Raw genomic sequence first — 14,338 nt, 5'->3', positions numbered from 1 at the left:
GATCATTTCTTGCCTGCCGAAACTAAGGCAGCTCGTGTCGCTGAGTTTGAAAGCCTGAAGCAAGGTAGTATGAATGTGTAGGAGTACCATATGGTTTGCGCGCCTGTCCAAGTATGCTATTCACATGTTGCCCACTATGGAGGCTAGAGTGCACTGGTTTGTACAGGGCCTTAGCCCCTTGGTTATCAACGAGGCCTCTACAGCTGCCTTGAATTCCGATATGAACTATGGTAAGATGGTGGCATTTGCTCAAGCCACAGAGACCCGCAAATTGAAGAATAGAATGGAGCGTCAGAGTAGCAGCAAGGCTCGGTCTGCGGGCAACTTTGGTGGTTCTTCCAGTGGTGGTGGTGGTAGGTCGGCATTCAGGGGAGCGTCATCAGGACCATCCCAATCATTTGCCCACTCTTCGCTGGGTGCACAGTCATCTGGACCCAGTCAGGGCAATAGGGGACCCCACCAACAAGGTCGGCCCGACAGAAGGTTTCAGCAGCGGAGGATTCCATGCCCTAAGTGTGGGAGGATGCACTTTGGGTCCTGCTTCATGGACCTACCAGTATGCTATGGGTGTGGAGTGAGGGGTCACATTCAGAGAGACTGCCGCTCATCCCGCCGAAATATGGACAGAGGTGCGGCACAACCAGCTAATTCTGCAGCTACTACATCCATAGCACCTCCAGCTCGAGGCACCCCAGCACCCGTAGGGCGTAGTGCAGCTAGGGGTGGTGCACAGAATTCGGGAGGACCCAGCAGATTTTATGCTATGCGGAGACGTCGGGAATCAGAGGCTTCTCCAGATGTTGTCACATGTATATTGACTGTTGATAGCATCCTAGGAAGCTCAAATCTACTCAAGGATAATAATGAAGCTTTGGAATCTCAAAGAGGGCCTTTAACAAGATGTCAAGCTAAAGAGTTGCAAAACAAGGTCATTAGACTTCAAGTGCAAACAAAGAAGTTGTTAATTGGGATGGAGAGCTCAAGGATAAAGGATATGAGTTGTCTAGGTATTATAATTATTTTATGGTCCAAATTCATGTCCAAGAAAAGGTGGATTAGATCCCAAGAGACATCCTCTGAAGAAGGTCCAAATCAGGCCACTATTGGACCTATTTGGCACCTAAATATGTGTCCAAACTTGCAGCCCAATAAGTCCTACATGAAGCCACGTTTTTATTACATAAAAAGGACTTACTTGCTGCCCAAGAAAAGTTCAATAGGCGTGATAGAAGTTGGGTACAAGTTGGTGCCAAGTTGCTTGCAAGTTGCCTTCAAGATTTCCAAGATCCTATCCATGATTGGTTTGCAACTTTCAAGATTCTATCCAAGATTGGTTTTAACTTATTTTCATATATTTTGGTACTAGATTTATTGCTTTCCTAGGTATTTAAGGTTATGTTTTCCTTTTCCTAAGATTGTTGGAGTTACTTTCCAAGATTGACTTGGTTTTTGTTTCCTAGTGTTTTTCCCTTTCCTAAGGTATTTGGACTTGTTGTCCAAAGTAGTTTAGGACTTTATTTCCTTGGTTTTATGTAGGAATTTTGTGACCCCCTATCTATATAAAGGGGTGTCTTCTTTTTTTTTTTTTTTTAGATTTTAGGTTATTATAGACAATATCAATAAAAATTATGAGATTTTTCTTGCACTCTTGTGTGTGGCTACTCTTGGATTTATTCTTCAACCTTCAAGACTCAACTTAAGGTGGTATGATTAAACTCTTTCGAAATCTTAGATCACTTCTAGGTATTCAAGAAAGGTGATAAGTTTAGGCTTATTGTTGTTCTTGTTATTCTAAAGGGTCGGGTTTCACAATCTATCTCTTGTTTTTAATTCTCTACCAAAGGTGATTAGTTCTTTGTTTAGCTAATTGTTGTTGTTAGGATTCAACTTCAAGAATAGACTTCTTGAATTCAAGAAACTCTTTCATGAATTCAATCTATCTTTAATTTTCCATTGTTTTTTTGTTTCTTTATTTTCTTTTAGCTTCCGCATGTTTTTTGATTTTCTTTAGTAATTCTTGGACCCCTATCGTGTTGTTATCAAGTGGTATCAGAGTATAGGCTAATCAAAATTTCAATCTTGATAATCTTGGGAGGTTCTTGAGCCAAATAAAACCAAAAAAACAAAAAACAAAAAAAAGCACCAAAAAAAAACCAAAAAAAAAACGAAAATTAGCCAAAAGAAAAGCATTATGGCTCATTATTATTTGTAGAATTCAAGTGTTATTTGGTTTCCAAGTCAAGAAAGAAAACAAGAAGAGGGGATCCTAGTTCTTGAAGATTAAGGTAACTTCTTTCCTTATTCTTATGGGTTTTGGATTTCCTAAATTCTTTCCTTATTTTTTCTACATAACCAATTCCTATTCTTCCAAGGTTTGGTCCTTCACTTTCCTTTTCTTTTTCTAACTCTACATTCTTATCACTAAAGGTTGTGACTAGTAAGGTTTATTAATAAATTTAAAGTTTAACGACCAAGAGTTGCTTTGAGTGGAAAAAAGGCAAGAGAGGCGAGAACATTAGAGGAAAAGAGCCAAAATTTGAGAGATACATAATTCTTCTAATCTTTGTTCAAGATGTTTCAAACAGGTAGTTATAGTGAAAGGAGGCGAGTTATGACTCAACAACTTGAAAAGTCGAACTTACAGTATACCGAATGGAAGGAAGACAATGGTAAAATTATTTTTCAAACAAGAGCTAAAGTGATGTCTGCGATTTGTGCCCTTAGAATTGACAAAGAGTTTGGCTATAACTCAATTAGCACTTATATGGTTGAAAAATTGAACTTGCCTTATGTTGAGCATATTGAACCCTACATGTTGAGAGGAGTAAAGGTAGATAAAAGAGTGTTATTACTATTCTCTATTGGGATTGTGTTGTCACATTGCGTGGTCGAGACACCGTGGACGATCTTATTGAATTGAGAATGGTCGATTTTGATGTGATAATGGGGATGGATTGGCTTTACTCTTGTTTTGCCAAGCTTGATTGCCGAACCAGAACTGTTAGGTTTGAATTCCCAAATGAGCCAGTTATTGAGTGGAAGGGTGATGATGTAGTGCCGAAAGGTAGGTTTATTTCTTATCTTAAGGCCACGAAAATGATCAACAAGGGATGTATTTACCATTTGGTCCGGGCTACGGACACCGATGCTGAGGTACCTACACTTGAGTTTGTGCCTATTGTGAATGAATTTCCGGGAGTATTTCCGGATGAACTCCCTGGGATCCCACCAGACAGGGAGATTGATTTTGGAATTGATGTGATGCCAGATAGGCATCCTATATCTATTCCACCTTATAAAATGGCACCGGCAGAATTGAAAGAGATAAAGGAGCAATTGAGAGATTTATTAGAAAAGGGTTTTATCCGGCCAAGTGTGTCGCCTTGGGGCGCACCGGTCCTTTTTGTAAGAAAGAAAGATGGGTCGCTGAGAATGTGTATTGACTATCGGCATCTTAATAAGGTCACAATCAAGAATAAGTACCCACTGCCAAGGATAGATGACTTGTTTGATCAATTGCAAGGTGCCAGGTACTTCTCCAAAATTGATTTAAGATCCGGGTATCACCAATTGAAGATCAGGGAGCGGGATATTCCGAAAACAGCTTTTAGGACCCGGTATGGGCATTTTGAATTTCTGGTGATGTCTTTTGGGCTAACAAATTCCCCAGCAGCCTTCATGGATCTTATGAATCGAGTTTTTAAGCCATTCCTCGTACAAGGTTTGGGTACTCAGGTGAATCTCAGTACAACCTTTCACCTGCAGACTGACGGGTAGGCAGAGCGGACTATTCAAATGCTTGAGGATATGTTGCGTGCTTGTGTGCTAGACTTCAAAAGTAGCTGGGATGATTATTTACCACTTATAGAATTTGCGTACAATAATAGCTATCGTGCTAGCATTCAAATGGCAGCGTTCAAGGCTTTATATGGTAGGAGATGTAGATCTCCCATTGAATGGTTCAAAATTAGGGAAGCAGATTTGATAGGGCCAGACCTTGTGCATCATGCTATGGAAAAAGTTAAAATCATTAAGGAGCGGTTGAAGACTGCTCAGAGTCATTAGAAATTCTATTCGGATGTTCGTCGTAGGGATTTGGAGTTCAAAGAAGATGATTGGGTATTCTTGAAAGTTTCCCCCATGAAGGGTGTAATGCGATTTGGTAAGAAAGGAAAATTAGGTTCGAGGTATGTCGGACCGTACAAAATCATTCAGAGGATCGGTGAGGTGGCGTACAAGCTTGAACTACCACCTGAGATGTCATTAGTATACCCAGTGTTTTATATGTCTATGTTAAAGAAAGTAGTTGGAGACCCGACAGTCATTGTTCCGGTTGAGACTATAGAGGTTAATGAAGAATTGACTTATGAAGAGATTTCGGTATCTATTATTGATCGGCAAGTCCGAAAATTGAGAAATAATGAAATTACATCCGTAAAAGTGCTATGGCGAAACCAATAGGTTGAAGAGGCTACTTGTGAGGCTGAGGAAGAAATGAAGAAAAATATCCTTATTTGTTTGAATGACCATGTATTTATAAAGTTGTGATCTAGGAAAATTATAAGACTTACTTTTTATGAATTTTGTATCATTTGAACAATTGGCGTTAAGGGTGTTCCTTTCTGAAAATATATTGCTTATGTGGCCACAGTTGGTGTTGTTTTGTATTATGTTGCGTCTTTGGAATATGTATATGTTGTTCGAATGTGTTTCTGGGGCTCTCTGACAGGTGGATAGGCCTAATTACAAAGGAAACTCTAGCGAAATATTTTGAAATTTAGGGAGTTAGTCAAATTTGGTGTTGCTCGTGCGTGGTATGAAGGACTGAGTTGCATAAGATACTAATAACAGAATTTGACCCTCATTCGAGGACGAATGATCGTAAGCAGGGGAGAATGTAACACCCCGAAAAATTTCAAAGTACTTAAGTGTAAGGCGTGGTAAAATTTGCAAAGAAAATATAGTTTTACGGTGCCGGACTATGCTTACGTATTTGAGGATTATAGAAATTCTTCGGATCTTTTGAGTTGAACAATGCAAAGGAAAGTAAAGGAAAATTTTTGCCGAAAGAGTGAGTTTATGCGGTCCATTATGCGACCGCATAATCACTCTGCGGGCCGCATAATGGCCACAGAAGTGAGCAGGAGAGGGCTATTCTAGAAGCAGCTATGCAGTCGACTATGCGACCGCTATGCGACCGCATACACAGACAGTTCTTTTGGCTATTTTGTAACCAATTATGCGACCGATATGCGGTCCGCATAACCATTATGCGGTCGCATATGCGACCGCAGAACCTGTTCCGGAGCTTCATTTTTGGGTTTTTAAAACTCGACCCTACTTCGTTAAATACATGTTTTGGGCCATTTTTGAGAGATAATCTGACATTTTAGAGTGAGAGAGGGTGCCCTAGAGTTAGAAGGTGTTCTCCAATAATTGTTCTTCAATTCTTGCCCAAGTTTTGGAAGATTGAGAAGGGAAACTCACTAGGTCTTCATCCTAGAGGTAAGATTCTACATCCTAACCCTCAATTTTGAATTTTATGTGGAAATGGATAATAAGCAAGATAATTTCTGGGCAAGAGGGTTGGTTATTTTACATGCATGAGTTATCAAAGGGTGTAGAAAGATTGTTGAGCTAAAAATGGTAAAGGTTGGGTTGTGGGATGATGGAATCCTCCATAAAAGGACCTTGAACCTTAATGCACACCTAGTGTTTGATAAAATGCTCAAATGAGCTAGAACCATAATCATCTTCTTAATTGTGGTTCAATTTGTTATATTTCTAAAATAGATTGAAGTTGCTAAGAATTCCGGAATGCTTTAGAGTTTAAGGAAGCTCAATTGAGGTATGTTAGCTAAACTCTTCTTTGAGAATTGGAATTCCCATTATCCTTGTACGTTCCGAGATGTTGATTATATATCGAGTATTCTGATAAGTTCTGTGATGATAATATATGTTCAATCTGTATTTCAAATGCTCTTATCATATTGCATTATAAATTGAGGATGTGTCCCAAACTATAGATTATGTATCCACATGTTATAATTTCTAGTCATGATTTATGTGAAAGTTATTATGCCAAGTTGTGCAGAGATTATGATTGTGATACACCTCCACCCGCATACCTTGGGGTGAGGCGGCATGACCGCTTTGTGTGGGGATTATGGTATAGAGATTGTGATTGTGATACACCTCCACCCGCATATATATTGGGGTGAGGCGGCATGACCGATATGTGTAGGAATTATGGTATTGTGGGACTGCACCTCCACCCGTTTACATTGGGGTGAGGCGGTACGACCGCTTTGTGTATAGTTTTAGTATTGTTGTGGTACCACCACCCGCATACATTGGGGTGAGGAAGCATAGCCGCTTTGTGTAGGTTCTTGGTACTGTGGTTATACATCTACCCGCATACATTGAGGTGAGGCGGCAAGGCCGCTTGATTTGAGTTGTAGTATTATACGTACACCTCTACGTGCATGCATTGAGGTGAGGCGGCGGGGCCGCTTTGTGTGAAGATGGTTATAGAGGATCTCATCTTAAATCCTATAAATATTGTTGATAGCTTTTAATAAGCTTGCTATGGTTGAGACGGTTATCTATATTATACTATTGCCGCACTGGTTCATCATATTCATCTTGTATTTATGAATTCTTAAATTGTTATTTAGTTTTCATACTAGTACTGTTCGACGGTACTAATGTCCCTTTTGCCGGGGGCGCTGCATCTTTAAATGGATTCAGGTAGTTCCACAGCAGGAGATATTGATCAGTGATAGCAGTACACCTACTTCCCAGCTGACTTGGTGAGCCTCACTTCATCCCGGGGTCATGTATCTTTTGTTCTTTGTGTATCCTATTTGAGGTATAGCCGGGGCCTTGTTGCCGGCATTATCATTATACTCATCTTTATCTATAGAGGCTCCGTAGACATAGTGTGGGTTGTGTATTGGTGTTGGGGAAAGACAAACTATGTTATGTTGTAGTTGTATTTCTTGTCCATTTGAGACATTAAAAATAATGAAACTATTGGTAAGAAATTGGTAATTGCAGACATGACCACTTTATTGTTTAATTAAGAAAAATATATATTCTCTTTATTCATGAATGAGTTTGGGTAGAAGGAATCTAATAGGCTTGCTCGGTCGGGTTCACTCGGTTGAGCGCCGGTCGCTCTCCTCGGTTGTGGGGCGTGACAATACCCATATCTACATACAAAATAGCGTACCAAAACTAATAACAGCTCCGGATCAAGTGGAGCACACCAACTCTCGCTGATCAAGGATCCTAAAGAGGGGGACCGTCAGCTTCTCTACCTGCACCTGCGGGCATGAAACGCAGCATCCCCATGCAAAAGGGATGTCAGTACGATTAATGTACCGAGTATTTAAGGCATGAGAATCGGTACATAAAGACATAGATGAAACATGGAGTAAAGAATTTCACCTGTGAGTCTAAAGAACCTTGTAAATCCTGAAACATATATAATGTCATGTACATGCCTATAAATGTCGTATCATGCATATGTATAGGTGTACATAACATCATCAAGCCTCTGAGAGCTTCCCGTCATATCATCTCGGCCACTGTGGGCAAAATCATCAACATATACTAGCTGATCACGTGGTGGTGCGTATATAACGTCATAACCTTTTTCCATATCACATATACATATAATATGCGCGTATATAAAGCCATCTGGTCATGGGTTAATGAACATGTATAAATGAATGAAATGCATAAGAAATACGTTAATAAGATTTTTCGGAATATCATAAGATCAATATACCTTTTGGATAAACTTTATCAACTACGTATTTTTCTGAGACCCATGAACAAAAGATATAGTAATAATTCACATGGGGAATCAGGAACATCGGCACCCCTAGTACTTCTATGAATAGAGTCATTTATGAAAGTTGTGTATTTTCTCGTTTAGTTTATATCGTATGAATCATGCCAAAATGAAAGAAGGGATAGACTTAACATACCTAAGCCGGTTCTCTTGACAATCCCTCTAAAACACGACAATCGCGACAAAACACGTGACGGCAAGATCGGAGTAGGGAAAAATTCATATGATATTCTTGAGAAAGATTGCACCGTACACCCTTAGAATCGCAAATTCTGACGTTGCTAAGTAGTCTTGTATGAATTTTGTAGCAAATCACGTTGCAATTATGTGATAATATCGTATCAACTTTCTTGCTAAAGCTTCACCCGTGACTTAGTAGATGTGAGCATCTTCATTTTGTGAATTTAAGAGGTTCTCTTTAATCTTTGGGTGTGGTCCCCACTTAGGATGACTTAGCCACCAAAAATCTCCTCAAAGGTGCCACCTTTTACATATATTAAGAGTCATTACTTGGTCATTTGATCAAGATCTCCTTGGCTGCCACGTTGAGGTCCATAAGTCTTATCCAAAGATGCTTAATTAATTAGTTAATCTCCCACTAAAAATTAATAATTACATAATTATCCACATAATTAAGAATTATCTCAAATTACTTAAAATACTACTCACTTTTAATACACTTTATGTACCCTACTATCATGGTCATGTGGTACCTTGTATGGTACTAGTCCATAAATATCGGGTATTATAGTTCGGATCGTATTTTATCCCAAACTGACAACGTTTAACGAAACTCATTTTCTTTGATTCGTTTACCCTTTAACCTTCACGACACTTACTTATCGCCTGCTATAAATAGCATTAATGCTTATAACCTCAAAAATAATCTCATCCCCGAGTCTACGTCGATTAACTTACGACGAAACTTTAACGTACGAAAACGCAAAATGTAACATCCTTCCCCCCTAGAAACATTTCGTCCTTGAATGTTTAACTCCCCGAGATCTATATAAATTTTGGCAGAGTCGCCTTTGTAACAGTACTACTATTAATCCTTCCTGTTAAAAACTCAATAATTCAATGCCACATAGGACAACAATCATCAACAATGACATTGGCCTCACACGACTAATGATAATAACTAGCACAAGAATCCATACACGTACCTTAAGGTTGTGATGTCTCAGTCGGATCCTTCATTGTTAGAGGGAACAAGTGAGGATATCTAGACATTATGTCTTCTTCGGCTTCCCAAGTTATTTCTTCCACATTATTGTTTCTCCAAAGTACTTTCACCGAAGCTACGTCTTTATTCCTCAATCTCCGAACCTGTCTATCTAGTATAGCAATGGGAGTTTCCTGATATGATAGCTGTTCTGTGACTTGAACATCGTCAACTGACACGACTCTAGAAGGATCTCTGATGTATTTACGAAGCATAGACCCATGAAAGACTAGATGTACAGATTCCAAGTCAGAAGGTAAGTCTAACCCATATGCTACCTAGCCTACCTTGTGTATGATCTTATATGGTCCAATGTACCTAGGGCTAAGTTTTCCTTTCTTACCGAACCTTATAACGCCTTTCATTGGTGATACCTTTAGGAATACCAAATCATCAACCTGAAAATCCAAGTCTCGTCGTCGATTATCTGCATAAGACTTCTGATGGCTTTGAGCTGTTAATAGCCTTCCTTGTATAAGCTGAATCTTCTCAATTTCTTGTTGTACCAACTCTGGTCCTACTAACTTAGTTTCCCAAACATCGAACCATCCTATAGGTGACCTACACTTCCGACCATAAAGAGCTTTGTATGGAGCCATCTAAATACTGGAATAATAACTATTATTATACGCGAACTCCATAAGCGGTAGATGATCATACCAGCTACCCTTGAAGTCTATCACACAAGCACGTAACATATCCTCAAGTGTCTTAATAGTACGTTCAGCCTGTCCGTCTGTCTGGGGATGAAATGTTGTACTAAAACTTACCTGAGTCCCCAATCCTTTTTGGAAGGACCTCCAGAAATTAGATGTCAACTGAGCTCCTCTATCCAAGATAATAGATATAGGGACACCATGAAGTCGTACTATCTCCTTAATGTAAAGCTGTGCATAATCCTCTGCGGAATACGTAGTCCTAACGGGTAGAAAATGGGCTGATTTTGTATGTCTATCAACAATCACCCATATAGAATTGAACCTATGCTGGGTACGAGGTAAGCCTACGATGAAATCCATATTAATTACTTCCCACTTCCAAGTGGGAATCTCCATAGCCTGCAATAATCCACAGGTTTTTGATGCTCAATCTTAACCTGCTAACAGTTAGGGCACTGAGCAACAAACTTCGCTATATCCTTTTTCATTCCGTCCCACCAATATATTTCCATGATATCATGATACATTTTTGTTGCTCCTGGATGGATAGAATAATGAGAATAGTGAGTTTCTCCCATAACCTCCCGGCACAGTCCTGCAATATCAGGGACACATAATCGTCCTCGATATTTGAGGAGCCCATCTTCTATAATCTCAAACGGTGTCTTCTCCTTCTAAGGTGTTGTATCCATATAATGAACTAACACAGGATCCTCGTACTGGCATTCCTTCACTTCAGTTACTCAAGAGGATGTTGCCATGTCCTGAATAATAATTCCAGTATCACCTGAGTCCAGTAACCAAACTCCAAGACTAGCTAGCTGATGAATGTCATGAGCTATCCCACTCTTCTATGATTGTAAATATGACATGCAACATATAGATCTACGCCTGAGGGCATCAACTACTATATTCGCCTTCCCTGGATAGTATAAAATATCAACGTCATAGTCTTTCAGTAGCTCCAACCATCTCCTTTGGTTTAAGTTCAATTCCTTTTGCTTGAAGAAATACTGAAGGCTCTTATGATCCGTATAGATATCAACATGAATGCCATACAAGTAGTGCCTCCACATCTTTAGTGCATGATTCACTGCGGCTAACTCTAAATCGTGGGTTGGGTAATTCTTCTTGTGCTTTCTTAGTTGTCTAGTAGCATAAGCTACAACCTTACCATGCTGCATCAGTAAACAACCCAATCCAACACCCGAAGCGTCACAATACATAGCATAACCATCGGTTCCCTCTGGGAGTGTTAGAATTAGTGTTGAAGTTAGTCTGTCCTTCAATGCCTGGAAACTCCGTTCGGAAGCATCAGTGCATTGAAACTTAGCTCCCTTCTTAGTCAACTTTGTCAATGGTGCTAAAAGGGAAGAAAATCCCTCTACAAATCTCCTATAATAACCTGCCAAACCGAGAAAACTACGAACCTCCGTCGGTGTCGTGGGTCTATGCCAAGTCTTTACTACCTCAATCTTTTCTGTAACAACCCGGATACCTTCACCCAAAATAATATGCCCAAGGAAAGCTACAGAATTCAACCAGAATTCACATTTAGAGAATTTTGCATACAACTTCCCTTTTTGTAGAACTTTGAGCATAGTACGCAAATGATCTACATGCTGAGTTTTGGAACGAGAATATACCAACATATCATCAATAAATACAATCACGAATAGATTTAGAAAGGGTCTGAACACACGGTTCATCAAATCCATGAATACTGTTGGGGCATTGGTCAAACCGAATGACATAATGCTAAACTTAAAATGCCCATATCTGGTCCTGAATGCTGTCTTCGAAATCTTTCTCTCTAACCCTTACCTGATAGTACCCGGACCTCAAGTCTATCTTCTAGAAACACTTGGCACCGTGCAACTAATCAAATAAATCATCAATCCTCAGGAGCGGGTACTTATTCTTGAACGTCACCTTATTCAACTATCTATAATCAATACACATCCGCAAGGAACTATCTTTCTTACTCACAAATAACACAGGTGCTCCCCACGGTGATGTACTAGGTCTGATAAAGCCTTTTTCAAGCAAGTCCTTTAGTTGTTCCTTCAACTCTCACAGCTCTGCGGGTGCCATTCTATATGGAGGAATAGATATTGGCTGAGTAGATAATAGGTCAATAACAAACTCAATTTCTCGCTATGGCGGAAGACCCGAAAGCTTATCGGGAAAAACATCAGGAAACTCATTAACCACAGGGATAAATTGAATGGTTGATGACTCTACTTTCACATCCTGTACCCGAACTAAGTGACAAATATAGCCCTTTCTGATCATCTTCCTTGCCTTTAGATAGGAAATAAATCTACCTCTCAGCGATGCCATATTACCTTTCCATTCCAAAATAGGCTCCCCTGGGAATTGAAATCGGACCATCTTTGATCTACAATCAACGTTGGCATAACAAGAAGCCAACTAATCTATACCCATTATAACATCAAATTCTACCATATCTAACTCCATTAGGTATGCTACTGTAGATCGACTATGAACTATGACTATACAATCTCTATATACCCGCCTAGCTATCACTGAGTCCCCAACAGGTGTGGACACCTCAAAAGGTTTAACCAACTCAGGTTTTATTCCAAACTTACTAGCAACCAATGCAATAATATATGATAAGGTGGAACCTGGGTCAATCAATGCATATACATCATATGAGGAGACTGATAATATACCTGTAATAATATCCGGTGATGACTCTTGATCCTGTCGACCTGCTAATGCATAAATACGGTTATGAGGACCGCTCGAGCTAGATGCTCCAGCTCTACCTCTACCACGACCGATTGGTGCTTGTGAACCTTGCCTAGTAGGGCGTACTGATGATGACGAACTAACTACAAATCCCGCTGGCTGAACTATGCTTGTACCACCTCTCGTCGGACAATCTCTCATAACATTGCCAGGATAACCACAAGTATTACAAATACCCAAACCCCATACGGCACTGCCCGACGTGCTGCTTACGACACTGAGCACATTATGGCAAGGGCGGCCTCATCTGACTTGACTCACCCTTATACTGAGAACTTAAGGCCCTGGAATTCTCACTAGGCCCTGAATATGTGGAACGATCAAATCTCCTATCGACAAACTGAGGGGGTGTGCTAGCCGATGGCTAGGATACCTCGGGTATTGTTGTCTTTGACCACCTCGAAACTCACCAGAAGGACCCGAAGATCTCGCTCTCTTACTCTGGCCCCTATCATGCTCACGATCAGCCCTCTACTTCTGCTTACTCTCCTCTACACCCTGAGTGTATGCATGAATACGAGAAATATCCATGCCTGGTTGAAGTGAGACTGACATACAGTCGTTAAGCAGGTGCGGCTCCAACCCCATCACGAACCGATGAACCCGATCCTCCATCTTAGCTACAATAGTGGGAGCATACCTAGCAAATGAATCAAACTGAAGGTTGTACTCCCTAAAACTCACATTACCCTACCGAAGGTAAAAAACCTATCAACTCTGGCCCTTCTAAGCTCTGGGGGCAGATAATGACGAAGCGAAGCCTCTGTAAACTCATGCCATACCGCTAGAGAGGCATCCTCATCTCTGGAAAACTCCCAAGACTCGTACCAATTAACTACAACATCCTGAAGTCTATAGGAAGCTAGTTCAACTAACCCAGTTGCAGTGGCCTTCATTACCCTCAAAGTCCTCTGCATCCTATTGATAAATACCTAAGGGTCCTCGGTGGGATCAGCTCCAGTAAATATCGAAGGGTCCAAATTAATGAAATCACGAACCCTCGCACTAATGGCCCTATCTACATGACCAATACTTACCTGATGAAATCACGAACCCTCGTGTGGCTACTAATCGAGTCAATAGCTGAATAGCATCTCTTATCTCCTTACCTGGTGCATCTGGCTGAGGAGCTGGACGTACAGGGGCAGGCACTGGAGATGGTGCCCTTCGGAGCTCCTCTGGAGAGAGCGGGATATGTGAAGTCTGAGATGGAATCTCACTATGAGACTCTCCTCGAGCCTTGGTAACTTGTGGCGCTCGACTTGTAGTTTCATCAGCCACATACTTGCCCTTCTAGGCGGTTGTAGCTGATAGCATCAAGGACAAGGATAGAGTTTTGGAAGCTCCAAGGCCATTTACAAGATCTCAAGCTAAAGAGTTGCACTCTAAGGTTGCTGGACTTCAATGGAAAATAAAGAAGCTTTTAATTGTAGAGGAAGAGCTCAAGCCCAAAGTAGATGAATTATCCAAGTTTTACAATTATTTGGTGATCCAAATTGAAGTCCAAGAGGAGGAAGATTGGGCCACCAAATCAGCCCTTGAAGTCCACCAAAGGGGCTCAAAATGAGCTTAAAAGAGGTCCAAAGGGGGTGTTTCAAAGGGAGCCCAATTGGAGTCCAAATCAATGGCCCAAACTAGTAGTTTTAAGGTCCAAATCTGTCCCAAAGGGATTTGGCCGGCCCCCCACCTAATTGTAATGACTTTTCTTACTCCTTAGCAATCACCCTACCTAATTGTAATGACTTTTTATGCCTTAGCAACTACCCTACCTAATTTTAAGGACTTTTTGTGCCTTAGTACTCCTATAAATAAGGA

The 14,338-nt window shown here is 40.5% G+C and overlaps 1 long non-coding RNA gene across 1 annotated transcript; it reads left to right on the top strand.

Moving 5' to 3' along the window:
- Positions 1 to 869: 869 nt before the first annotated feature.
- LOC138905554 (uncharacterized) lies at positions 870 to 13,976 on the top strand. The gene is made up of 2 exons (XR_011413563.1): positions 870 to 1,007; positions 13,831 to 13,976. It is a non-coding gene; the product is annotated as an uncharacterized lncRNA (long non-coding RNA).
- The last annotated feature ends 362 nt before the right edge of the window (positions 13,977 to 14,338 follow it).

Source organism: Nicotiana tomentosiformis, chromosome 2 (genome assembly GCF_000390325.3).
Source record: "Nicotiana tomentosiformis chromosome 2, ASM39032v3, whole genome shotgun sequence".
NCBI lineage: Eukaryota > Viridiplantae > Streptophyta > Magnoliopsida > Solanales > Solanaceae > Nicotiana > Nicotiana tomentosiformis.
The sequence above is the reverse complement of the archived record's forward strand: the minus strand, read 5'-3'. Positions and strand labels throughout refer to the sequence as shown.